At 55.1% G+C, this 26,486-nt stretch overlaps 1 protein-coding gene across 6 annotated transcripts in view; it reads right to left on the bottom strand.

The window, feature by feature from the left end:
- Positions 1–26,486, bottom strand: part of AGPAT3 (1-acylglycerol-3-phosphate O-acyltransferase 3) — a 104,577-nt gene that overhangs the window by 31,986 nt on the left and 46,105 nt on the right. The window contains exon 1 of one of the 6 annotated variants that reach the window (XM_033226947.1): positions 9,606–9,708. The exons of 4 other annotated variants lie outside the window; for them this stretch is intronic. The gene's annotated coding sequence lies outside the window, so the exon portion shown is untranslated. Of the gene's footprint in view, positions 1–5,785; positions 5,970–9,605; positions 9,709–26,486 lie in introns of those variants that run through there. One more of the 6 variants, XM_033227182.1, reaches the window with a different exon arrangement.

The following is a 26,486-nucleotide window of genomic DNA, read 5'->3' as shown; positions in this document are numbered from 1 at the left end:
TTACTGTTTTATGCCACCACGCTGTGGGCTCATTCATTAAAGCGGCAACAGGAAATTATTACCCCACAGAGAAAGGACAGAAAAGACAAGGGGGGAACAAAAACACTTTTCAGGGGCTTAACTTGTTCCACGGTCTGCGTCGAACACCTTTCACGCATTCCCAGACTCAGACAACCCCAGCAGGACGCCATCACTGCCCCAGTTGACAGATGAGCAAACAGGAGCACAGAGAGGCTTAGTGCATCGTGTGGGGCCACACAGGGAGTCAGCAGTAGAGCCAGTGCCAGTGCAGGCAGCGAGGCTCAGAAGTCAGTGCTCACCCAGACACACTGCAGCCCCCCAGGATGGGCAGAGGTCCCTGAGAGCAGAGCCTCAGACACGTGGGCCGGACCAGGCTTGCTGTCTCAGAACGCCTTTCTTGAGCTAGAGATGATGTATTCAACCAGACCTTGAGTTTCACAGGGTGGGGGCCGCCCTGCAGTCCATCACCTGGCCCCCACTTGGCACAGAGCAGAGCCCCAGGAGACCAGGTGGTCCTCACCCAGGGGTACACATCACTCCACACTGGCCCAGAAGAAACAGGGTCCCGAGAAGCCCACTTGAGGGCCGGCACATCAGCTGTGATGCTCTAAGAAGCAGATGCCCGGGCTCCACAGCAGACCTGCGCTGATTCCATTGCTAGGGCGCAAAGTACAAGAATCTGACCTTTTTTTTTTTTTTTTTGAGACAGATTCTCACACTGTTGCCCAGGTTAGAGTGCTGTGGCACCATCTCGGCTCACTGCTGCCTCCTAGGTTCAGGCAATTCTCGTGCCTCAGCCTCCCGAGTAGCTGGGACCACAGGTATGCACTGCCATGTCCAGCAAATTTTTGTATATTTAGTAGAGACGAGGTTTTGCCATGTTGGCCAGGCTGGTCTCAAACTCCTGACCTGAGGTGATCCGCCCAACTCGACCTCCCAAAGCGCTGGGATTACAGGCATGAGCCACCGCGCCCAGTCACGAAGTTTATTTTTAAAAATCAGATTCTCAGCCGGGTGCGGTGGCTCACATCTGTAATCCCAGCACTTTGGGAGGCTGAGGCAGGCGGATCCCTCGAGGTCAAGAGTTGGAGACCAGCATGGCCAACACGGTGAAACCCCATCTCTGCTAAACATACAAAAATTCACCGGGTGTGGTGGCGGGTGACTGTAATCCCAGCTACTCAGGAGTCTGAGGCAGGAAAATCGCTTGGACCTGGGAGGTGGAGGTTGCAGTGAGCTGAGATCACACCACTGCACTCCAGCCTGGGTGACAAGAGTGAAACTCCGTCTCAAAAAAAGAGAACTTCATCCAGGGATAGTTCACACACGACTCAGATGGGCTTGCTACTCCGCGCATAGTGTGATGGGTGTTGACAAGCTGAGCCACCTGTGACCCCACCACACTGCAACAGAGAACATTTCCAACCACGTCCTTCCCCACCCAGCACTACAACGCGGATCGGCTTTCCAGCTTCATCGGTTAATTTACCTTTTCTAGTGGTTCACAAACACAGAATCCCATGGCATCTGGCCCAGCCGGTCCAGCGCAGTGCTTCTGAGACGGCCCGGGACAGCACCCAGGGGCGCAGCCGTGGCTGCAAGTAACCTCCAAGGCATGGACGTGCCACGGTGATATGCTCCCTGCTGACAGGCAGCCAGCACCCAGCCTTTGGGGGCCAGACAGAGCCATGACACACATGCACGTCCCAGCCTCTGTGTGGACGCAGCTTCCCCTCGAGAATCCACTTTATCAACCATCCTCAGGGTCACAAAGCGGCCAGTCCCTGGCCCATCACCTGAACCTCTGGGCTAGAAAGTCTACACAGACTCTCTGGAGAGCCCATGCCTGCCCTCTGGCACACGTTTCTCCTGGCCCAGGTGCCACACAGCACTCACTGCCCCCGGAACTCTGGCGTCTCGGGTCCAGCTCCACTCTGCAGCAGGAAGTCTCAAAAAGGGTGAACGGAGCCGGCCAAGGCCAGATCAGAGGGGCTGGCTTCAGCCCTGGAGCCCAATTCTAGCAGCAAGTCCACCACCCTGCTCTGTGGCCCACGGCCACACCTGGGACAGTGCCCCCCAGCGGTCTGCATGGCCCACAGCATTCTGACGTGCTCCCTCGCTGAAGGCCACCTGGCTGGATCATCAACCTCTACCTCCTGGAGGTCCTAGAGTCAAAACGCATGTCTTCATCACTTACTGTGGACCAGGCTCCATTCCAAGGAACATCTGCTGTTCACCTGCTTCATTCCAGCCAGCAGAACTCAGGGGGCTCTCCCGCCTGTCTGCCCCAGCAAGAATGCCCAACACAGTTTCCCTGGGCCATCGCCCCACGTCTCTGTCCAGCCAGCAGTGTAGACTCACTCACAGACCTCGCAGGTACGCTGTTCCGCCTCCCCGCACCCAGCCCACCTGGACCTCCTTGATAAACGTGACTGCGCAAACCTCCAATGGCAGTGGGCAGAGGCCGCCTCCCTCCCTGCAGAAGGGTGATGGTGAGGAAGGTGCCCTGCTCGGCCACACGGGTCCCCGTCTCCAGCTTCAAAGTCCTTCGGGCTGGCAGAGCAGGAGAGCATTGGGAGGGGCCTGGACTCAGTGGCCCCCAAAAGCATTTGCTCGTGAGCCCATTAAGGTGATTTTTAGAAAATTATATATCCCCAGGCAATGTGAAGTTGACGTCTAGATTTTTATTATTTATTTATTTATAGAGACAGGATATTGCTCTGTCATCTAGGCTGTAGTGAGGGCAGCGATGCCATCATGGCTCAACGCAGCCTTGATCTCCTAGGCTCAAGTGATCCTCCGGCCTCAGCCTCCCAGAGCACTGGGATTACAGGCATGAGCCACTGCACCTGGACAACTTCTACATTTTTAAGCCCAAGTTTAAATATGCAAGGGGTGTAAAGTCTGGCATATTGTAGATTTTGGCTTTGTAAAGCGTAGCTTTTTTCTTTCTCTCCAATGTAGCTAGTAGAACCTAAACGCCATCATGATTTCACAGCCACCACTGGCACCAATTTTCAAACCCCACAAAAAAAGCTCTTCTGAACAGCTGGCTTCATTCCATTTGCTCCTGGAATCTGCATTCCCACTGCCCTTCTTCCACGGGGTTTTATCATTGTGGAATATATCAAAAGTCTCTTTTGCTTGACATTAGAGTTGAAAGTCTTTTATTGATCACCCTAAACTAATATTCTGCAGTGAAATATGTATGAACATCTAAACTCACTTGCATATTTCTTACGCACAGGCTTTACGCTAAAAAGGTCTCCCGGGCTACGTCACGACACTCTCTCCCATGTCCGTCCACATCTCCTACGAATCAGGACAGTCTGCTCACTAGGACACCATCAGCACACCCAAGAAACGAACACCGACAGAACACTGCCAAACATCCCGTCCCTGTTCCCATTTCACCAACTGTCCCCAGACGACCTTCCTAGCTTTGGGGACGCAGGGCCCCGTGGGGACACACATACATTTGGATGGCGTGTCTCTCTGCCCCCTTTCCCCGAGACACTCCCCGCCTATTCTGGCCTGATGGTGTTGAAGAGGCTGAGGCAGCTCTCTGCAGCGTGCCCCACAGCCTGCATTTGTCCGTTTCCTCACAATTAACTCAGGTTCAACATTTCTGGTCAAGAATGCACGGCAGAGCCACTGGGTGCTTCCTGCCACATCCCATCGGAGGCACAAAAAGCCACTTGGCAAGCGACGCGGAACCTCCTCTCACTTGGTGATGGTGGCACCACCGACACCCTGACTGCAGCAGGCAGCCCGGACAGGCCCCCAGCACCCTTGGAGAACGCCTGGGAGAGAAGAGCCACACAGGGTGGGACCTCCAGGGGTCCGTGGACCTCTGGGGCTCCATCTGATGTCTGGGGTTGGATGCCTTAGCCGGCAGGTGGGACAGTGGGCCTCTCCAGTCCCCATGGCACTTTCCACGGCTGCTCAGACACCACCAAGATGCCGAGGACACTGAGCTGCTTCTGAGTCCCTTCATTAAACAACAGGTGTAGGTCGCCTGGAAGCCTGGCGTCAGCGCATCTCAGTCCTGGGGTGTGACGGCTGCTTCTTGGGTTTTGTCATGGCCCCTGCACAAGCTACCAGGGTCTGCACCTTCTTAGATCAGGGGAGCAAAAGTGAGGGACGAGGCTGCCTCTGTCTGGGCAGGGGCAGAGCACTGCTTGCCAATCAGAGCCCAGCCCCACACGCCCACACCCAACTCTGTCACCTTTTGTTAGGGTGAACTGAGTTCCTTCCACAAAGGTAACATCCAGGTCCTTGAAATGTGATCTTATTTGGAGAAAGGGCTCTTAAAATGGTATCATTAGGATGGGCCCTGATTCCACGTGACCAGTATCCTTATGAAAAGGGGAGACTGTGTGCAGTCAGAGCCCACGTGAGAAGTCTCGGAAGGAATCCTTGACTTTTGGACGTGCAGCCTCCAGGACCACAGGAAGACAAAGGCCTGCAGCTGCAGCCCCGCCTCTGGTGCCGTCACACAGCCCAAGCGCACTCACAGGCTGCCTCATCCCAGATCCGTAGCTGGAGAGGTACGGGCCCATCCCCGTGTTCCGCCATCCAGCCCACCCCACCCCAGTCCCAGGTCCTTCGCCGCAGCATGTGACCCTCCTCCCGTCGCTGGTCCCTGTGACCCTCTTCCTCCAGAACCGGCCAGGCAGAAGCTCTCACCCACACGCAGTCTCCCCAGGGACCCCCCTTCTTTGCCAAAAACCCCAACCTTTCCGATGACGCCTTTTTATGGAATGGAAACTACAGTTCCAAGCCCACCACCTCCACACCGCTGCCAGGCCCGCTAGGCCCCGCCATTTCTTCCTTCTGAGCAGAGGAGTCCCTGGTTTTCTCTGCACACACAGGACGGTGACTTCGTCTCTATGAGGGGTCAACACCAGTTCCTCTATCCGTGAGCCTTTCATGCCTCTGCCACCAGCACCGAAATCCCCCAGAGGAGATGGCACTGCCTCCGAAATACAGCACCATCTTCCCAAAATGCCACAGAATGCCCACCCCAACTGGCGTCCTGCTCTGTGCAGGGGCAGGAGCTGGGCAGAGCTGGGGTGGGACCTGCTATCCTTGGGTCCTGGGGTCTAGGAAAAAGGTGTCACTACTAACAACTATCCTGGGATCAGCAGACGCTCCCAAACCCTGGAAGCCTCCCTTTGCCCTGCCCGAGCCGCCCTTCCGAAAGAAAGGCGAGCTCTCAGCAGACAGCAGTTGGTGGAGGAGAAAGACATTTCAGGATGCCAGAAGTACATCATTTCTGATGCTCTAGACGGGAGTTTTGAATTGTGGGATCAAGATAACGTTTTAGTTGCACATGGATTTCAGTGATCCAAATCCAAGTCCATAATGGCGAACTGAGAAACAGCTGTCAGCTCCCTCCTTCCCCCCTTCTCCTTCTCTGTCCCACCCACCCCACACCCAAGTGCTCTGGTGTAGTGGGCCGAGCAGACTTGGCCCCTGGGAGGTGGTGGCACGGGAGGGCCTTGTGTGCCGGCTGCACAGGAGGGGACCGCAGTGAGCCCTGGCTCTCGGCGTGCTGGGGAAAGCTCCACTGTACCGTCAGGAGATGCTGGAGGAGAAAGTCCACCATCAGGAACAGTAGAGACACAGCGATATCTCAAAGGGTCTTCATTTAGGTGGCAATGCTTACTATTCAGAACACCGCCAAGAACCCGGAAATAAACCAGACACACTTTCTGAGTAGCCGGCCTAGGTGTCCCATAAGGAAAGAGACTTCACTCACGGTGGACTTTTCGGGCCCCGCATTGGGTCCTCCTTCCTCCCACTTTAAATGCAGCATAGACAAGTGTGACGGGCTGGTTTCCTGGCCCACGGCTCATTGGAAGTGCGGGCTGGGGAATGGGGATGAGGGGCTTGCAGAAGGCAGTCATGCTGCTGACAGCACCACCTGGGGCAGAAATGAGCCCAGTACATGAGGCCCCTTGGAGGCCACTGAGCACCGGGGGCATGGTTGTAGGCTCTCAATGACATCACGTGTGAGCACACAATGTGGCGACTGTGGCCCACACTGACCTTGCCAGAATGCTGAGAGAGGGCAGTGTCATAGTCAGCACACTATCTGAGAAGTCTGGTGAGCAGCAAAGGTACTACTAAGCATTCAAGTAAAATTTTAGATGAAACAAACACAATCCTATTTTGAGGTTTAAAGGGCAAACTTCAGTTCTTGGGTAAATTCACTTATAGAGACCACCTTATCTTTTCATAAGCCTGAAAAATATGAAATCGTTGCCAGCCCAACCTTATCAGCATTTGGAATTAGCAGGACCCTAAAAGTCTGGTAGGAAAAGGTGAAACTGTCAGTCTGTGAAGACGATTGTGTGGCCTCAATACCCAGGAGAATCCAAATCCACTGCAACAGAAACAAGAGTTGATAGTGATGCTGATGGGAATAACATACAACACGCAGACTGCAGTGGCCTCTAAATCAGTCAGAAGAGACCAAGATGATCACAGAGTTTATCTCTTGCTCCCTTAATGGCTCCAGGTCAGTGGCGGCTCTGTCCCATGTGGTCATCTGGGCCCAGGCTCTGGGGGCTCCACCACCTTCATTCAATACACGGCTTCCGAGACTGCCTGGCTGGTGCCTTTCAGGCAGGCGGGAGAGGAGGGAACTGGAAGTTTAGGGGCGGGGCTGCCTTCTACAGCAAGTGGGATGTAAGTTCACAGCCCAGCGCAAGTGCTTACAGCTTGGGAGGACATGGATATATTATCTCTTTGTGTGTTCAGGAGCCAAGGAGAGGGACCCAGCAGACCACACCTCCACAGGAACACACAAAAGCAGGAGGTATCTTGAAGGAGAGTGCAGATCGCAAAAACAAAGAAAAAATATCTAACTACAAGCTTCAGAGGAAAGAAAGCCTCTATGAGGAACACAGAACATCCTGAAAGATACAAAAGCAGAGCTGAACAAATGGAAAAACCCTGTGTGACCAGGCTGCAACCATCCCTTCCCTGCACACATGCCCTTGGCAACGTGCAGCCCTTCCTGTCAAGACACAGAGTCTACTCCCCACCCTTTTGAACCCAGGCTGGCTTCAGAGCTCACCCCATCAATAGAATGTGGTAGCAGTGGTGTCACAGGATTTCCAAGCCAGTCTTTAGAGCCTTGCCACTCCCTTAGACCCTTGTGGCCATCAGAGGTGGTGGCTTAGGCCAGCCTGCCAGAAGGTGGGCCCACATGGAGCAGAAATGAACCAGAAATCGACCATTCCACCTGAGGTTCTCCAGGCAGCATGAGCTGACAGCAGCCACTCCAGTGACCCCAGGGGAAACCAGCAGAAGAACCATGTTGCTGAGCCCAACCCAAATTGCTGACCCACAGAATTGAGGGCCCTCCACATGGCGGTTGTTTCAAATTGATACATTTTGAGGTGGTTTGTTAGATTGTAATACATAAATGATAAATTTAAATATATAATTGAATCCTAATTAAAATAGCAAAAGCTTCCCCCCAGCCCCAGAACTAGACATGCTGATTCTGTAGTTCATTTGGAAAATAAACAGGAAAGAAAAGCCAGGAAAATCATGAAAAAAAAAACAGGAAAATAGCCTTAAAATGTATTACAACATCTAGAAAACCTCAATAATTAAAATAGCACAGTACTAACTCATCAGCAGACATGCAGACCAACAATTGAGACTAAAGAGTCGATGCTCCACTGACTAGGAGCAGCTGTCTAGAGCACCTCCGCACCCGGAGCAGGGTGTGGATCTGCAGCTACTGTTTGGGGACTTGGATCCCATGTGCACTAAGCACTGACTACAGGTTAGTCAACAACACACATCTCACATGATCCATTCCATTTCTACTGTATTTAGATACTGATAAAATAAATAAAATACAAAATTAACTTAAAACCACTGCTAGGTTCATGAGAATCTTTTAGCATTGCCTATTTTCTCAACCAATGGATTTAAAGGCACAATTATATGACATACCTAAAACCACTCCTCCAATTCTGGACAACAGAACCCTGCCTTTTGCAACATGCAAATCACCGTGGGTTACCTGCCACCACCCCCTTTGCTGGTAGCAGAACCTCCTGCTATCATGGCAGCACACACACTTGAATATGGGAGGGAAGCCCAGCCCAGATCTAAGCCATAAAGGTAATCCCATCCCCTCTCTGAGCAAGTGATCCAGGGATGGGATGGGATGGGGATGGGCATGCGCCCTGGGTCCAGCCAGGGAGAAGTCTGCAGGGGCTTTAAGGGAGGCTTTTGCTTTCCTAAGACAAGAAACAAATACCTCTGGTCATCCCCTTTGTTGTTCTTCCCTCCCTCAGTGAGGAGGCAGTGTCTGAAGATACAGGAGCCACTATGGGAGCGTGAAGCCCATAGGCGTGAGGACAGAAGACCAACACTGTTGGTAGAAGGACAGAAGACTAACACTGGTGGTAGAAGGTGGAAGGTCCCAGGTCCCCTTAGGGTCTGGGGAGCAGCTGAGGTCACACCAGCAGCTGCCCTCTTCAAGAGGCGGGGAAGACAAGAGGTAACAGTGTTCAAATCACTATCTCTGTTACCTTTGGCCAAAAACACACCTTACATCGATAGCTATGACTCTTACTCACGTGGGCCTGGCATAGAACACAAATGCTTGATCAATGCTTTCTAAGCAAATGGCTCATATTCAACATACATACATTTGTGAGAAACAGCCAGCACAGGCCGGGCACGGTGGCTGATGCCTGTAATCCCAGCACTTTGGGAGGCCAAGGTGGGCAGATCACTTGAGGTCAGGAGCTTGAGACCAGCCTGGCCAACATGGTGAAACCCCATCTCTACTAAAAATACAAAAAATTAGCCGGGTGTGGTAGCAGGCGCCTACAATCCCAGCCACTCGGAAGGCTGAGGCAAGAGAATCACTTGAACCCGGGAGGTGGTTTTTGTTGAAACTCCATCTCAAAAAAAAAAAAAGCAACAGCAGCATATGGCTTCTTAGTCCACACTCGTTACGTGCCACCTCCGTTTAAAGTTCCTGAGAGAACAACGGCACTCCTGAAAGAGAGTCCACGGAGCACTTCAGGAAACCGTCTCGTCTCAGAATCAAGGCCCCGACAGACACTGGATGGGCCCGAGATGGAAGTGACTTTGGAGTCAGTGAAGAGGAGACTGCGACATTTCCAGGCCTCACTGGAGATGCTGGGGGCATCATTCCAGCAGGCAGAGGCCAAACAGAAGCTCCGCCTGGTAGCCCTGGTAGGTCTCTCTTATGAGACCCACACAGTCGCACGTTCTCCTGGCTGCAGCTCTGGGCTGGATCGGCAGTCCCAGACCCCCAGGCCACTTCCGAAGAGGGCGAGAAGCTCCCCCCAGGTACCGTCTCACCGGGAATGGGAACGAAAGACCAGGATCCCAGAGTTATTTCCCCAAATTGTGCTTGCCACTGCATCACTGCCAGTGTAAACTGCAAACCCTGGCAGGAAGAGGGCAGGGAGGAGGGTGGAGCTGGGCAGGACGAGGGGAGGATGGGGGTGCTGGAGGCCCGGGGTGGGAAGGCTGCTGGCTAAGGACCTCCAGCCTCCTACCCTGCCATCACCTACCCCAGCTCTCTGAGCTCCAGAGTTTGTCTTCTCTGGGGTGCTGTGACGGTCTCACTGGCCTGAGAGTGGTGATGCTGGTGGGAGGTGGAGGGATGTGGAAAGCTCCCAGGGCCTGATGACTACACAATAGACTTGTGACAAGTCTGCCGGCCTGCAGGGCACAGCAGGCGCTTCCTACATCAGGGCACGGCCATGTGCCAGGGCAGAAGAGCATTTTCCAAGGGTAGGGGCAGATTTGTGGGGACCACACTCCAAAACACACACACGCCCTTGTAGACACACACATGCACATGCACATGCACGCACACATAAAACAGTCACAACTAAGTTGACCTGCACATAATTTTCTTACAAGGAACTATGCATTATAACAACAACTTTTACTCTACAGAAACAGACGGACATTTGCTGCATACTTGCTCATTAAACTGGTCATCAATGTCTCATGCACTTTTTTTTTAAACACTGAGTCTTGCTCTGTCCTTAGGCTGGAGTGCAGTGGCGTGATCTCAGCTCACTGCAACCTCTGCCTCCTGGATTCAAGTGATTCTCCTGCCTCAGCCTCCCAAGTAGCTGGGATTATAGGCGCAGGCTACCACTCCTGGCTAATTTTTGTATGTTTAGTAGAGAAGGGTTTTTGCCATGTTGGCCAGGCTGGTCTCAAACTCCTGACCTCAGGTGACCCACCCACCTTGGCCTCCCAAAGTCCTGGGATTATAGGTGTGAGCCACCGCGCAGCCTCATGCACTTTTCATTATATTTTGTAATTTACCAAGCTTTGTAGGAGGTGAAATTCTGGTTTCTGCTGGGGATGTAGAGAGTTTGTCACTCCCACTCTCACGAGAATAAAGCCAAACAAACCGTAAGTTCTCGACTTTGCTTCATCCCATCAGAGACCTGAGGTTGCAGGACAGCCAACTGGAAGCTGGGGAGAGATGGGGCCTGCAGGGGGATGGGACTGAGCCTTTTTGTCCCTGAGGCAGTCACGGGGCATGGTTGGTAAGAGGAGCTTGGCTGGAACCCCTGAGTCCCGGTGGAGGCTGAGTGTGTCTGGGGAGAGCAGGGAGTCCCGCGGGGACGAGGTGGAGGGCCCACCCTCCTGCTGGCTTCTCCTTGTGACCCCCGTCCAGCCCCTACCAGGTGCCCACAGGGCTGCCTGGGGATGAGTCCTGACAAAGCCTTGCCTCTGTGCAAACCTGAGATGATGTAGGCATTCCACAAGGTTTTAAACAGAGTGTGTGGACCTTAAAGGTGTACTCATTATTTACAGATTCAAATGCCACATCTGTCATTCAACAGGCACCCTGAGCCACAGATTTGAAAAAAGGCATTGATTCAAGATGGAATAAACTGAGTGTATTTCAGAACAGCCACCTTGGCCTGCACAGCGCAAGAGCTGCGGAGTGTCACCTCACAGGGCCAGCGGCGACCCGAGACACGGGTGCCTGGGAAGGGGGCTCTCTGCGGGGACGGGGCTCAGAAAGGCCAGACCTGTCCTGAGCCACAGAATCAGGGTTCCCTGCACCTCGGCTGTCGTCGATCATTACGGCGCCCTGTCCGGATATAAACTTAGAAAACCTCAGCCGCACAAACATTCTGAAGTAAAAGATGGTTTCTAAACCATTACTCAGACCAATAAAACGTGAAGTGAAATGAAATGTGTAATGAAGACTGTCCCCAGTGCACAGAGTTCAGTCGAATTTTCTTTAGGGTGACGGCTGTCAGGTGTGCGATGGGCTGTGGGTCTCCCCTGGAATCGCACACAGAACCCACAAGCCTGGTAGCTGAGGTGCGACCCCAGGACGACCCGGGCACCCGGTAGGCCAAACCGCAGGCTTTTTACTTCCTGTCACCATAGTCCCCAGCCTGGAAAACAGAGCTGGCTGGACGTGCGCATATGCAAACCACCACCCGCAGGACCACCCACGCTGCCCCACCTTGTCACAGGTGCCGTTAAAACTTGCGCTAGCCCAGCAGATGCCTCCAAACTGTGGCTGCGGCTCTGCCTGCCCTCTGGGCTTCTGAGAAAGGACCTGATTTGGCGTCAATCCCAGTGGTGGACCCTGAGGGACCCTTGCCTACCCGAGCTGAGTCAGTGATGGTGCCTCCAGGCGGGCTGGGGAGGGGAGCCCTTGAGGGCATGTGGATGCACCTGGACGCCTCCTGTACTCGCTGTTCTAGAGGTAAGAGGTGACTCATGGAAAAGCACTGACACTGCACATCTGAGCTTCTCCTCATTTCCTGGCACGGTGTATTGACCTCCTCTTGGGCTTCCTCTTTTCTTCTGCTTTCCCCAAATCCCCAGAAAGCTGAGATGAAACCCAAGTTTTGTTCTGGAATTTGTCACTAATAATCCCACTGCACAGAGGCTGAGTGCAGCCGTCCCCCTTCCTGCCTCCTGGCACATCCGTCTGTCTGAGGAACAAGCCTGGTTTTCTGTGCTTTTCTGGGGAACAAGCCTCCATCTTTCTCACCTGTCAATCAGTGCCACTTAGGAGGAGGGGCGGCCTTGCTGGCCACCCGGATCTGCTCGCGCCTACTCCCGTGGCCTCCTCTCCAGGAAAGAGGGCCCTGGAGTCCACAGGGAGCGCCCAGGGACAGCGAGGCCAGCACCCGCAGGCAGGAATGTACAGGCCACGCTGTTGCCTTCCCTCTCTCTCTCTGCTCTAGATTCCAGGCAACCAGGGCCCAGGGGGAGGGACATGTGGCCCCTGCCCAGCCGCAATGCAGGGCCAGCCCGGGAACCACTCGGCAGCCTCCTGGAGCCTGAAATAGCCATCGCTCCAGAGCGGCAAGGGCCGGGGCCTCCAGCCTGCATTTCCGAGTGGGGGAGGGTTGTGACATTTGGGGCAGATTCTGCAAGGTGGGTGAAATGCTGGGGCCCTGGTACACGTGATGCTACGGCTCGTTTTCATACTTGACCTGAGAGGGAGGTGTGGCTCCTTAGAGAGGCAGCGCCTGAAGTGGATGCTGCTGTCCTCAGGGGGCCCAGGAGAATGCCCCGCTCCGCCAGGACCCCTGCTTCCTGAGGCAGCCTCCCAGAACCCTCCTGAAGCTGCCGCCACCAGGCCCAGGCACTCGCCCCCCACTCCAGGTGAAAGACGCATGTGGCGGGAAAGTGGTTCAGGCAGTGGAACACTCCCTCCCTGTCTCCCTCTCACCCTGATTTTAAACACAGCGCAGGCTTCTGGCCTTGCTGTAAACGCTCCGGCCTCTCCTGATGTGGCAATAAGCTGCCTCTACTGCTATGACCCATCCTGCACCAACAGCATGAGGCCTGCCCCACCCCGACTCCAACCTCCCAGGGATGCAGCTGCAGCCCCCTTCCTCTGGGATGCAGGCGGTGGCAGCTGAGGCCTGGCAGGATGGACGCAGGGAACCAAGGCGCCCCAGCAGACTCTCAGCGTGGCCTGGAGGCAGGAATGGCCGAAGCCGAAGCCAAACGAACGTGAAACTTGCTGACACCTGAGGACTGGCTTTCTCTTGAGGGTTCTGGGAAATTGAGCCCCAGGAGGGTGGGGACTGCCTGCTCACCACTGTGCGGGCAGGGCTTAGCCAGTGCCTGGTATACAGTAGGCGATCAATAAAATCCTATGGGAGGGCAGGAGGGAGGAAGGAGGTTTCTGGTTTACAAGTAGAAAATGATGTCCTGTCCGGGCGCAGTGGCTCACGCCTGTAATCCCAGCACTTCGGGAGGCTGAGGTGGGTGGATCACGAGGTCAGATCGAGATTATCCTGGCCAACACAGTGAAACCCTGTTTCTATTAAAAATAATGTTGTCTATTAAAAATACAAAAAATTAGCCGGGTGTGGTGGTGGGTGCCTGTAGTCCCAGCTACTCAGGAGGCTGAGGCAGGAGAATAGCATGAACCCAGGAGGCAGAGCTTGCAGTGAGCTGAGATCACACCACTGCACTCTAGCCTGGGCGACAGAGCAAGACTCCATCCCAAAAATAAAGAAAAAAAGAAAATACTGTCCCAGGATGACCGCGCACCCTGGCCACCTGGCCCTGGGGAGCGGGCCTCCCTCCCTCCATTGTGGAAATGCCAGATGCACGGGGCCCCGCGGCCTATCTTCCTCCATCTCCAACAGGCAAGGGCTGCAAGGGCTGCCAGGACGGCTTTTTTTCTTTATAAAACGCAGGTGATGGGAGACAGAACAGAGGTCCTGCCAGGTCTCCCTGAGCCCAGATGAGGCAATGGCACCGCCCCGCCACTCTTCTCCTGCCAAGTGAGCCGTCAAAGGAGGCTAAAGAGAAGACCCCACCTGACCACAGCAGCCCAGGGCGACTGCTGCACCCTAGGGCAACCGCTGGCAGGCGTGGCTGCAGGGCCGGGCACCCAGCCGCCGCCTGTGGGGTTTTCTCAGCATTCGGAGCCCCTGCTGCCCATTAAGAGCAGGTCTCAGAAGGTGAACGAGAAGCCGTTCTTCTCACTGTGCACCAAGCACAGAGGGTTCCTGGTCCAGAATCCCATGCTCAGAAAGTCACACACTGGACACCAATGGCCACCGCGGGGGCAGGCGTCTCCAGGAAGAGCTGGCATCACGGGCTCCCCGCTGTCCGTCGCCTGGTGCCTGTGCACGTGTGGTGAATGTAGGGTGGGCAGCCAGACTCCCAGGCTCCTGGCGAGTGGAGACCATGTGGTGGCCAGCCCTCCTTCCTGCTCTGGGAGGGGGCTGGCAAGGCCTCCCCGGACCTGTGGTGCCACCTATGCAGAATCGCCCCTATTATGGGTCCAGCACCCACCGTGAGGCTCAACATCTCTGTCCCCACAAAAAAGCCAAGCCACCTCTGTGGCCCTCCAGGTCAAATGGGATCAACAGGGACCTCACAAGCCCACAGGTTCCGGAAGCTCCCAGGTCGCACTGCAAGGGCAACTAAATGGTACCTGTGGGTACGCTGCCACGGCGCAGGCCACCACGCCTTGAATTCCACAGGTGACTTACTGAAGACCTGACGGCAAATGAGAAATGCGCGTCCTTGGAAATGCTGTGGGCGAGGAGGTGGCCCAGCCAGTCCCCTGCCACCTGGTCAGCAGGCTGACGCTGAGAGGCTTGGCATAAGCCAATTACTAGCAGCTGCTCAGGAGCAAGGCCGCACTTCTCCCAGAGAGAGGCGCTCTTTTCCCAGCACGTAACAGGTCTTCCATCATTGTGAGCATTTGCAAAACTGCACAGCTCAGCCCTGAATCCCAAGAAATGACTTGATACCCTGCCTCCGGCCGGGTGCCGGGAACAGCCCGTGGAAGCTGCCAGAGTTGCCCGCTCACCGGGGTCAGCCTGCCCTGTGTACGCCAGTGGCCCCCGTTACACTCGCGGTGGCCCCAGGTTGAGGATGAGTGAGTGGTTGCTCCTGGGGCTTGGGAACCCTCACCCCTCACCAATGACCGCCCCCTCGCTCAGACTCTCAGAGGCCCCAGTTCCCGGGCTAATTCGTCTCCTAAATTCCACCCTTACGTTCTGTTTGTTTTTTAGAGACAGGGTCTCGCTCTGTTGCCCAGGCTGGAGTGCAGTGGTGCAATCACAGCTCACTGTGGCCTCGACCTCCTGAGCTCAAGGGATCCTCCTGCTTCAGCCTTAGGATTTTGTCTTTTGGCACTGGGTAAACCTCTTTGTAAATAGTATCAATTGTTTTCACACAAACTGAGTAGTGGGGAAGACTGGGCAGCCTCCTGCCTGCGCTACCTGCAGTGACCCTCCCCGCCGTCAGCAATGGAGGTGCATTAATCGGATCTATAGAAGAGAAAGCTTCCAGATCAGAGAGAAACAGCTCCTGGCCAAGTGTGCACCAAGAGAAACAAACACAGTCTAGAGTGGAACCTCCAGGGGAGCTGTGCTCTCTTCCTAGGAAATCACCCCTGTTCTCTGGCTCTGGAAAATAAAGTCGGCACCCAGACTCGGGGTTTTGGGTCCCTCCAGCTGCCCCCTGCACCACATGGTACCATCATCACACATCCCACGGACAGAGACTGACATGCATCCTGTGCCCTTTGACCCTGTCTGCAGAAACAGGGCAGACGGCATCAGTGTCCCGTTTTACCAATGAGCACTGGAGGCCCGGAGCACAAACACCCCGTCTAATCCCAGCCTGGAGACACAGCGGGGCTGGGACCGAGGCTCTGAAACCCTAGGCCAGCGTGATCTGTGATCTGTGACGCCTGCTGATTCTCAGCTTCTGCAGTTAGAGCCGGCAGGGACTCTGGTCAAGGGCAGCCGGGAAATCGCCCGCGATCACCATAAACCAGCCCATCAGGCAATGGGTATGACACAGCAATGCCACTTTGATGGGAACGACGCATTTTCTGCTCAGGGTGCAGAGCACGATGTAAATCAGCCACTGCGACAGCACCTGCCTCGGGAGGCAACGGGAGTCAGTGCCCACGCATCAGGCACTCGTCCTTCCCAGGACATGCCAGGCATCTACGAACACCGCCCAGACGGTATGAAACCTCTGAGCTCCTTCAGGAATGTTCCAAACAAAAAACCCTTTGCAGAAGGACGGGAGAGCCGCCCAAGGACCCCAGGTGGGATCAGAATGAGCTCCTGCCATCCCCTGCTTCCCTACCTCCCAGGAGTTCCCCTGCAAAGGGCTAGGCAGGGTTTGTTGACACATGGAGAATGGTCCAGAGCTGGAAGAGGAGGGGAGCACACAGTAAAAGCCCCCAGGATGGTCCAGGCCCCCAGGCCCCGGCCTCGCTCACCAGTAGAAGTAATAGGCCAAAGCCACCGCCAGCAGGGCCACACAGATCCCTGAGAAGAGGCAGGCCGGGTAGCTGCTCAGCATCTTCAGCCCTTGGTCCTGTGCTGCCTGAGGCCGGTGAGAAGGGCCTGCAGGGAGCAGGTGTCAGCCTGGCCGAAGGGTGAGGAGCCGAGTTCAAGCGGAGGGATTAGGAGCTGGCCTGAGCTGCCCAGGCTTGGCAGGGGCTGTGGCCACCCAAAGCATCTGCTCAGCAGGAAGTGGGTGCCGGGCACCCCTGGGTGCCCCCTGCGTGGTGAGCACTGTCCTTCCAGCCACAGGCACCAACTCAAGGGACCCCAGGAGCATGCGGAAGCAGGACATACACATGGGTTCCTCCTCCTGTGCACGGCTGCGGGCTCTGCCGTTGGGGCACCGGCTAATCCAATAAGCAGCTTTCTGCCGGGAGCTGCTCACTGTAAACAGGCAGAGTCACAGGGCCAGCCAGGATGCAGGTCAGCGAGCCCCGCCCAGCACGGACCCCTGGGACCGGGGACCTGAGAGCGCCCACATCTTCTTCCCCATAACACCAGTGTGCCCAGGAGCCAGGCTGGGGGCGAGTCGGTGAGGCTGACCCTGGGCTCAGCCATGGGCTAGAAATAGAAAGATCCCTAAAAGGTCTCCGAGAGAGGCAAACGCCCTGCATGTGGGGCTCAGCAGAGAACAGCCACCCAGCCTGCCGCACAGGCCAGGCGCCCGCGAAACTCGCTCCAAACTGCAGCAAGGTTTGCTACACGGTGGTGCTCCGGGTCCCATGGTCGGGGCCCCCATGCTGGAAGAGCTGTGGGGTGGGCTGATCTCATCCTCCAGGAAGTCAGGCACATCCCTCCACGTCTCCAGCCTGAAACCTACCAATCTGAAATGAAGGAGTTCAAAGGCTAAACCAGGGAGATGAGATCAAAGGACCCAGGGACAAGAGCGTTGCCCTGGGAAACCTCCTGGAGGGGCAGGAGGCCCCCGACAGCACACGGGGACAGGGGTGGGGTGTTACTAAGGGGGGCCCCTGGAGGCCCTCGACAGCACACGGGGACGGGGTGGGGTGTTATTAAGGGGGGCCCCTGGAGGCCCTCGATAGCACATGGGGATGGGGGTGGGGTGTTACTAAGGGGGGCCCCTGGAGGCCCTCGACAGCACACGGGGACAGGAGTGGGGTGTTACTAAGGGGGGCCCCTGGAGGCCCTCGACAGCACACGGGGACAGGGGTGGGGTGTTACTAAGGGAGAGCCCCAGGAGTGCCGGCCAATGCACTCTCGCTCAGGGTCACAAGGCCTCAGTGGGATAAAGTGAAAGTCACTGCTCGTGCGTCTCCCATGGTACCAGACGCAAAGAACCTGTCACCAGCAGAGTTTGCCCAGGACGCTCCCCCAGCCTGGTCGCAGCCCCATCCCAGACCTGGTGCGGCCCCTTCGTGCTCTGTGGGAAGCTGTGGACTGAGAGGTGGGAACCGTTTGCCCAGCTCAGTCCTGACATGCTCAGCTTTTACTTCTGTGAACCTGGTGGAGGAGAGAGCGTGATGGGGCAGCCACACCCTTCCCAGGCCTGGGGGAGCCCCTCCTTCCCCCTCACAAGGCTTCAGGCGACTGCACCCCCGGCCAACACATCGACCCCATGTGACTCCATGTGACACCCAGAATCACCCGCTAAGCCACTCCTGGATTCCTGACCCTCAGCTGTGTGAGATAATAGATGTCTGTTGTTTTCACTGCTAAGTTTGTGGGTAACTCATTACACAGCAACATAACAAACACGGTAAGGAAACCAGGCAGATCGATATGAGCCGCACCATTTACTGGAAATATTGGAAATATTGGATGACTATTTATAGGACTGGAGTTAGTGTCTAAACAAAATAGAAGATTTGCAGGCTGGGTGAGGTGGCTCACACCTGTAATCCCAGCAGTTTGGGAGGCTGAGGCGGGTGGATCACCTGAGGTCAGGCGTTAGAGATCAGCCTAGCCAACATGGTGAAACCCCGTCTCTATTAAAAATACAAAAAAAATAGCATGCCTGTAATCCCAGCTACTCGGGAGGCTGAGGCAGGAGAATCGCTTGAACCGGGGAGACTGAGGTTACAGTGAGCACTCCAGCCTGGGCAACAAGAGCAAGACTCTGTTTCAAAAAAAAAAAAAAAAGATTTGCAGATTCAAGAATTCTGACTTCTGGCCGGGCGCGGGGCTCAAGCCTGTAATCCCAGCACTTTGGGAGGCCGAGACGGGCGGATCATGAGGTCAGGAGATCGAGACCCTCCTGGCTAACACGGTGAAACCCCGTCTCTACTAAAAATACAAAAACTAGCCGGGCGAGGTGGCGGGCGCCTGTAGTCCCAGCTACTCGGGAGGCTGAGGCAGGAGAATGGCGTAAACCCGGGAGGCGGAGCTTGCAGTGAGCTGAGATCGGCCACTGCACTCCAGCCTGGGCGACAGAGCGAGACTCCGCCTCAAAAAAAAAAAAAGAATTCTGACTTCTAATCCTCAGTACGTTCCTTCTATCCCAGTGAGCAATGTTCACTAACTTAGCTCTCTAGTGTGAATGCACACCAGGGAACCAAGACATTCAATCCTGTTAGCAGCCCAAGAAACCCAGGAGAACGTGTGTGTGTCTGTGTGTGTGTGTGTGTGTGTGTGTGTGTGAGAGAGAAAGAGAGAGACAGAAAGTGGGGGAGGGAGGAGAATCACAGCCCTCCCGCCAGGCAACAGCGAATGCGAGAGCTGCTTCCTCCTCCCTCTAACTTCCTCAGTCCAGCAGTGTCTGCACAGTCACCCCAAAATATGCAAAAACGACTGGCTGCCCACACAATCTCTGCCTGGCACTTTGTTGCGGGAAGTCAGGAACCCTGAACGGAGGGACCAGCTGAAGCCGCGGCATAAGAACATAAATTGTGAAGATTTCATGGACATTTATTAGTTCTCCAAATTAATACTTATATGATTTCTTACGCCTGTCTTTACTCCAATCTCTGAACATAAATTGTGAAGATTTCACAGACATTTATCACTTCCCCAATCTTGTGATTTCCTATGCCTGTCTTTACTTTAATCTCTTAATCCCGTCATTTTCATAAGCTGGGGAGGACGTATGTCGCCACAGGACTCTGTGATGATTGCGTTAACTGCACAAATTGTTTGTAGAGCATGTGTGTTTGAATAATATGAAGTCTAGGCACCTTAAGAACAGGATAACAGCGATTTTCAGGGAACAAGGGAGATAACTTTAAAGCCTGACTGTCTGTGGGCCAGGCAGAACAGAGTCATATTTCTCTTATTACCGAAAACGGGTAAGATAAATATCGCTGAATTCTTTCCCCAGTAAGGAACATTAATAATTAACAGCCCTGGGAAAAGAACGCATTCCCAGAGAAGGCCTCTGAGTGGCCGCTCGGGGAGTAACTGCCTTTATGCAGATGTAGATAGGGACGAAACATGCCCCAGTCTCCCGCAGCACCCCCAGGCTTCCTAGGATTAGGAAATTCCAGCCTGGCAAATCCTAGTCAGACCGGTTCTCTGCTCTTGAACCTGTTTATCAATGACAATGCGTGCACAGCTGGACGTGGACGTTCACTAGTGATTCTACGTTGGCTCTGACCTTGTGATCTCGCCCTGACCTCCTGCCTTGTGATCTTTTGTCGTCCTTGAAGCATGTGATCTCTGTGACCCACACCCTGTTTGTGCACTCCCTGCCTTTTGAAAATTGCTAATAAAAACTTGCTGGTTTTACGGCTCAGGGGGCATCACGGAACCTGCCGACATGCGATGTCTCCCCTGGACACTCAGCTTTAAAATTTCTCTCTTTTGTACTCTTTCCCTTTATTTCTCAGACCAGCTGACACACAGGGAAACAGAAAAGAACCCATGTTAAATATCAGGGGTGGGTTTCCCCAATAGCACTTCTTCTAACAAGACCCTGCCTGAGGTATGGAAGGCAATGGCTATGCAGAAGTCGTCCGGTTTCATGGGATGCACCCTAATGACGCCTTAGAGGTAGTTAATGAGAGAGAGAGGAGTCTTTCAGAGCTTCCAGAAAGATTTCAGCCCCCGACAAAAGGTTGCAAAAAGAAATTTCCCTTTTCCTGTCCAGGCACGGTGGCTCATGCCTGTCATCTCAGCACTTTCGGAGGCAGGAGGATCCCTTGAACACAGGAGTTCAAGGCTGCAGTAAGCCACAATTGCCCCACTGCACTTAAGCCTTAGTGACAGAGGGAGACCCTGTCTCCAGAAAAACAAAACAAAACAAAAAAACTCCCTTTTCCTGACATCAGACTTCACTGTATCAAGATGTGATGGCTGGTGCAGAGGCAGCCACGATGTCACCTCAAGGAGACAGGCCTACAGTGGAAAGCAACCCAGAGGGTGGCCCAGAGGAGGAACAGAGATAGCCAGGGGCCTTGCGTGCCTCCGCCACGCCAAGTAAAGGCCAGCACGGAGGAGCGGGAAGCCTAGGTCAGCTCAAGGCAGATTCTGCTCCTTTCAGCTCATCCATCAGTGCCCCATCAAGTAGGCCTTTGGGACTCACACATATCTAGGCGCCAACTTCTTATCTACATGCTTTGCATTTCCCCAAACCCAAAAGTCACCCATGGGTACCCCTGTGATAACAGCAAGCCTCAGTTTTCTCCAGGGCCACGGAAAGCCACAGGGTCAACGTTCCCCCACCCAGGAGGGACAGCCCCACTCAGGTTTGCAGGTGGGGGTGTTGTTTTATCTTAAAGCAAACATGGCTACCATTCAGAACAGCATGTGAATGGAGAACTCCTTTCAAAACCAAAACCAAAGATTTCTATTAGAGAAAAATGCTTGGGGGAACCAGCATCCCAGGGACCCACAGCCTACTCTAAATATGTCATTTTTTTTTTTTTTTTTTTTAGAAAGAGGAAAAAAGTGTGTTCACATCATGAAGATTTTAGCTCATTTTAGGGCAAGGAAACAGGCCGTGCAGTTGCAGATACACAGGGAAGCCCTTTTTGCTGAGGCACAGAGGCCTGAGAGCCACTCCAGGCGGAGCTGACACTGGACAGCCAGGCTGGCGCCAGGCATGCCTCCACTCAGAAGCACTAGGCCTCCACACCTCCATCCAAGAGCTGCGGTCAAGCAAAGGAAAGGATGTCTTGTTTTTGCCAAGGTATCTGAAGTCTCAGTCGGGTGAGCTCTTCAGCTGTGATAGAACAGAACTGTTATGGGGCAGAGCTCATTCACAAGCAGGTCTTTGAACACAGGCCTTCCCGGCGTGCCACCTGATTCTCACTGTGTCTTCCTCTGCTGGAGAAAATCCTTGTACATGAGGAGACAACTAAAACTTACAGCTTTGATTCCCAGGCCATTCTTCCAGAGGGAGGCACTGCGGCCGTGTGCCAGGAGGGCAGAGGCACTGGCCCCACGGAGGACAGGAGTCCACTCTCAGACAGACGAATGCTGCAGGTGTGCCCACAGGAAAGTCCACAGCCCCCGGTAGACAATGCTGTGCTCGCCACTGCTAGGGGAGGCTCAGGAACCCGGCTGGGGTTGGAGGCCTGGTGCCAGGCGGCATGACGTCAGACACAATGGGCTGGGGCCGTACGGTCCTCCCCTCTCTCTGCCTTTGCTTCCGTCCTGGCCTCCTTGGGCTGCAGAGCTGGGGTCCCAGCAGGTCACCTGACCTCTCTGGCCTTGGCTCCCCCTCTTTGAAGTGAGCGGATTGACCCCACTGGCTGTCCCAGCGGCGCCCGAGCTGCAGGTGTGGGAGCCAGGGCCAGGGCCACAGCATGTGAGCATTCCGTGTGACCCGCAGTGGGGCCTAGACCTGGCTTAGGAACAGCTGGGCGGGCTCTGCTACCATTCAACACTCTGGCTTCCAACTCGAGCCGCCATCAGGGAAAAAGCCTGGCACGATCCGTGTGCTTAACGCACTTGGAGAGCCGGGGCATTGCCCCAAGCCCCGAGCCCTGGCTGAGGCTTCTCCACTCCTTAATTTCCAGAGTAGCAGAGGTGCTGTGGGCCTGAGGCCGAGCTCCTCCGTGGCCGCCTGCGACATGAAGGCAGGTTGTCGGAGCCTGAGAAGCAAGGCTGTCCTTCCTGCCCCACGCCTGGGTCACTGTCTTTCTCGTGATAAGGAAAAAAAAATGCCTTCCTGGGAGAGTCATTCCCTTTCCATGTCTGAATAACAGACTCCCCAGATGTCAGGCAGACCCAGCCTGAGGCCCCAGAACGCCCCTACCGAGCGGTGAGCATCTGTGGGCCCGGCCTCAGGTCTCTCCAAGCTCCACGGAGGCGCCGGTGCCCAGTACTGAGTGCAGAGGCCGCCCTGCAGGCTGCTCCTGGATGTCAATTGACCTTTAAGGCCACTTCTCACTGTAAAAACTGTGGGGTCATTGTGGGCTATGCTGGCCCTGCCCTCCTCCTGAACGGCTTCATGCCTGCCAGGGCCAGGCACTTGGGGGCACTCCCAGCTGGGGACCCTGGCTCAGCGTCCCTGGGGCTGGAGGGAGGTGGGATCTGGGTGCTGCTACTGGAGGGCGCTGCCCCTGGGGATCCCAGCTCTTACACTTGCTTTTGTGGTGTGTCCCGAGCCTGCCTCCGGCTCCCTCGCCACTCAAGGCCACCACATGGCCCAGTGTGACACCAACCAATGCCCGCACAGCAAAGCGTGCTAGCGTGGCACGGCACTTTCATGACTTTGCTGAGCTCTCCAGAATTCGCAGGTGCTCCCCACTGCTTCCTCATGCTCTCAGGTGAGAAGCCCCTCTATCCAGCCTCCACACTGGTTCTGTGCATGGCATGTGATTGGCGTGTGAGTGGCGTGGGTGGTGTGTGGGTGGTGTGTGAGTGGCGTGGGTGGTGTGAGTGGCGTGGGTGGCGTGTGAGTGGCGTGGGTGGTGTGTGAGTGGCATGTGTGGCATGAGTGGCAGGGGTAGTGTGGGTGGCATGTGAATGGCATGTGAGTGGCATGTGAGTGGTGTGGGTGACATGTGAGTGGCATGTGAGTGGCATGTGAGTGGTGTGGGTAGCGTGTGAGTGGCTTGGGTGGCGTGTGGCTGGCGTGGGTGGCATGTGAGTGGCATGGGTGGCATGTGGGTGGCGTGTGGGTGGCGTGTGGGTGACGTGTGAGTGGCGTGGGTGGCGTGTGAGTGGCATGTGCTGTGATATGGCAGCACGTGGGTGGCACGGTGTGGCTTGCTCTGTGCTGTGGTTCCTCCACCACAGGCATGTGGCCTCCTCATGCTCCCAACTACCTGAATGTCATCCTGCTCACGACCAGGGCGTGAGCCCACCCATCCGCACGTTTCCGCTGTCCCCTCCTCTGCCCCACCATCGCCGCACACCTCCTAGTCTTACCTTCCGGTTACCCTGCAGGGCCTAAAGGAAACAGTTCTTTTCTTCCAGGTCCTTTCCTCTCTCTGACACCTAAGCCATGCTGACCGTATAACCTCCTAGTGGAGGCCCAGCCTCCTGACTCTACCAATGAGGTTGCGCTGCCACGCAGGCCAGGGCCAGGTAGCCGACGGCCTGGGGACTTGCGGAGCCTCTATGGCCTCTTATGAAGTCACCATCCCTGAGCATGGGCACAGCAAAGGAAGGCAAGGCCTGGAGGCCCCTCCTTCCATCCTTGGGAGGTGGGGACAGGCACAATGCGGTGAGAGGGCTGGCGTGTGGGAGCTGGTGCTCGGGGCTGGCATATGGGAGCTGGTGCTCAGCGGGGGGGCGCTGGTGCTCGGCAGGGGAGTTGGTGCTCAGGCCTGGTGCTGGGGTGGGGAGCTGGTGCTCAGCGGGGGGGGGGGGGGGGGGGGGGGGGGCTGGTTCTCGGGGGGGCTGGTGCTGGGGTGGGGAGCTGGTGCTCGGGAGGCTGGCGTGCCATGCGCCCATGTGTGCCTGTTCTCCAGCATCCAAGTCTCAAAACCTCATCACCCAAACCACCAGTGATGAGCAATGCGGGGCAGACACCTGCTCCATTGCCCCTGCCCCGGTACAGCAGCCAGTCACGACTGAGAAAGGAAGCAGCACACCAGGTGCAGCCGGCCCACACCAGGCCAGCACATGGGGCCCCCTGGCTGTTCCAGACCACGGGCCTCCTCTCTTGTACCCACAGACCCTGCCCGGCTACTTAGTTCTAACCCTCTGGCGTTTCGATGCCACCATCCACTCTCCACATGAGGCTTGCGGCAGGCGTGGGAGCGCCGTCCTCCGGCTCTGGCAGCTGGTGCTTGGGTCTGTGCTTGGATGGAGGCTGCCGGGGCCTCTGGGTATCTGGTATGTGGCATCCTTCTCTCCTGACTCTCCCCTCACCCTTCCCATGTGCTGCCCCTCCCGCACTCGCTGCTACATGCCGAGACTACTGGAGTCTAACCCAGCGCCCAACTGCTTCCAAGCTGTGCCTCAACCATACGGTTTCCTCAACCATAAAGAAATACATAAAGAATAACAACACACGGACGCCAGCAGGCTGTGGAGAGCCAAAGACCCCCGGGGTGCACTGAGAACAATGCTGGGCATGGAAAATACCAAGAAGCAGCCAGGAGTGTGATGACATCATCGATACTCCCAACTCTTTCCCCATGGAGAAAACAGACGGCAGAGCTTTAAAAAAATACATGACGAAAGCAAACACAGACCACTGGGATTGCAGCAGACTAAATAGCTTCTGCATGACAAAGGGAGAGACAGGGTAAAGAGACGACCCTCAAGTGAGAGAAAACCCTGCAGACCACATGCCCGATGAAGGCCCAGCATCCACGGGGTAAAGGGGCTCAGACTCACTAGCAAGAAAGCAAACGACAACAGACCCAAACGGCTGCGCCTCAGAAGGAGCCACGCGACGGCCAGCAGGCTAACGAAGAGCTGTTGCGCGTTACTAACCATCAGGGAGAAGCAAATGGAAACCAAGGGAGGTGCCGTCTCATGCCGTTCGGATGGCTATTATCAAAAAGAAGGATGTAACAGGTGTTGATGAGAACGCAGAGAAAGGAGACCTGGCACACTGTGGAGGAGAGAGAGGGTCAATCAGTGGCCGCTACACAAACCGTCTGGAGGGGCCTCCAAAAGTCAAAAAAGGAACTACCGGCCAGGTGTGGTGGCTCACGCCTGTAATCCCAGCACTTTGGGAGGCCAAGGTGGGTGGGATCACTTGAGGCCAGGAGTTTGAGACCAGCCTGGTCAACATGGTGAAACCCCATATCTACTAAAAATACAAAATCAGCCAGACATGGTGGCGGGCAAATGTAATCCCAGCTACTTGGGAGGCTGAAGCAAGAGAATCGCTTGAACCCAAGAGGCAGAGGTTGCAGTGAGCCAAGACTGCGCCATTGCACTCCAGCCTGGGTGACAGAGCGAGACTCTGTCTCAGAAAACAAAAGGAACTACCATAAGGTCCAGCAATTCGCCTTCTGGTAATGTATCTAAAGGAACTGAATCCAGTGTGGCAAAGAGGCACCTGCACGCCCTCGTTCACTGCAGCACCACCCGCAACAGCCGCACAATGGAGGCAGCCCAGGTGCCCACCAACAGACGAATGGATAGCGAGCGTGTGGTGGTCACAGTGTTATTATTCAGCCATAAGGAAGAAGGAAGTCCTGTCACTGACAACATCACAGACAAACCTGGTAGACATGACATTAAGTGGATAATCAGCCAGTCACAAAACGACAAACCCTGCATGACCTCACTCAGACGAGGAATCGGAAACAGAGATCTCTCTGGAACTGAGAGGAGCACGGTGGTTACCAGGGGCTGGGGGCTTGTGCAAGGATGGGCAAGGGAGGTGCTGTGATCAAAGGGAACAGTTTCAGTTAGACCGGAGGGACGTGTTCGTGATCAGTCGTGCCGTGTAGCGACCCGTTAACAATAACGTATCATATTTCAAAATCGGGAAAAGAATAGATTTTTAACATCCACACCACAAAAAACGACGTGGGTGAGCTGATCGACATGTTAATTAGCTTAATTAATCTTTCTACAATGTACACATAGATCACATGGTACTCCATAAATATACACAATTATATTTTGTCAATTATAGATAGATGACAGGTAGGTAGGTAGGTAGATGGACAGACAGACAGACAGACACACACACGAGATCCTCTTCAGGTAAAAAGCAGAACCGAAACAAAACCTCGATCTGTTTGGAACACTGAGATAGCTGGAGCTTTTCACCATGCTCTTTACAGCAAACCTAGACTG

Source organism: Trachypithecus francoisi, unplaced genomic scaffold (assembly GCF_009764315.1).
Source record: "Trachypithecus francoisi isolate TF-2019V2 unplaced genomic scaffold, Tfra_2.0 Contig00090, whole genome shotgun sequence".
NCBI lineage: Eukaryota > Metazoa > Chordata > Mammalia > Primates > Cercopithecidae > Trachypithecus > Trachypithecus francoisi.
This window is presented reverse-complemented; position numbering and strand designations above follow the sequence as displayed.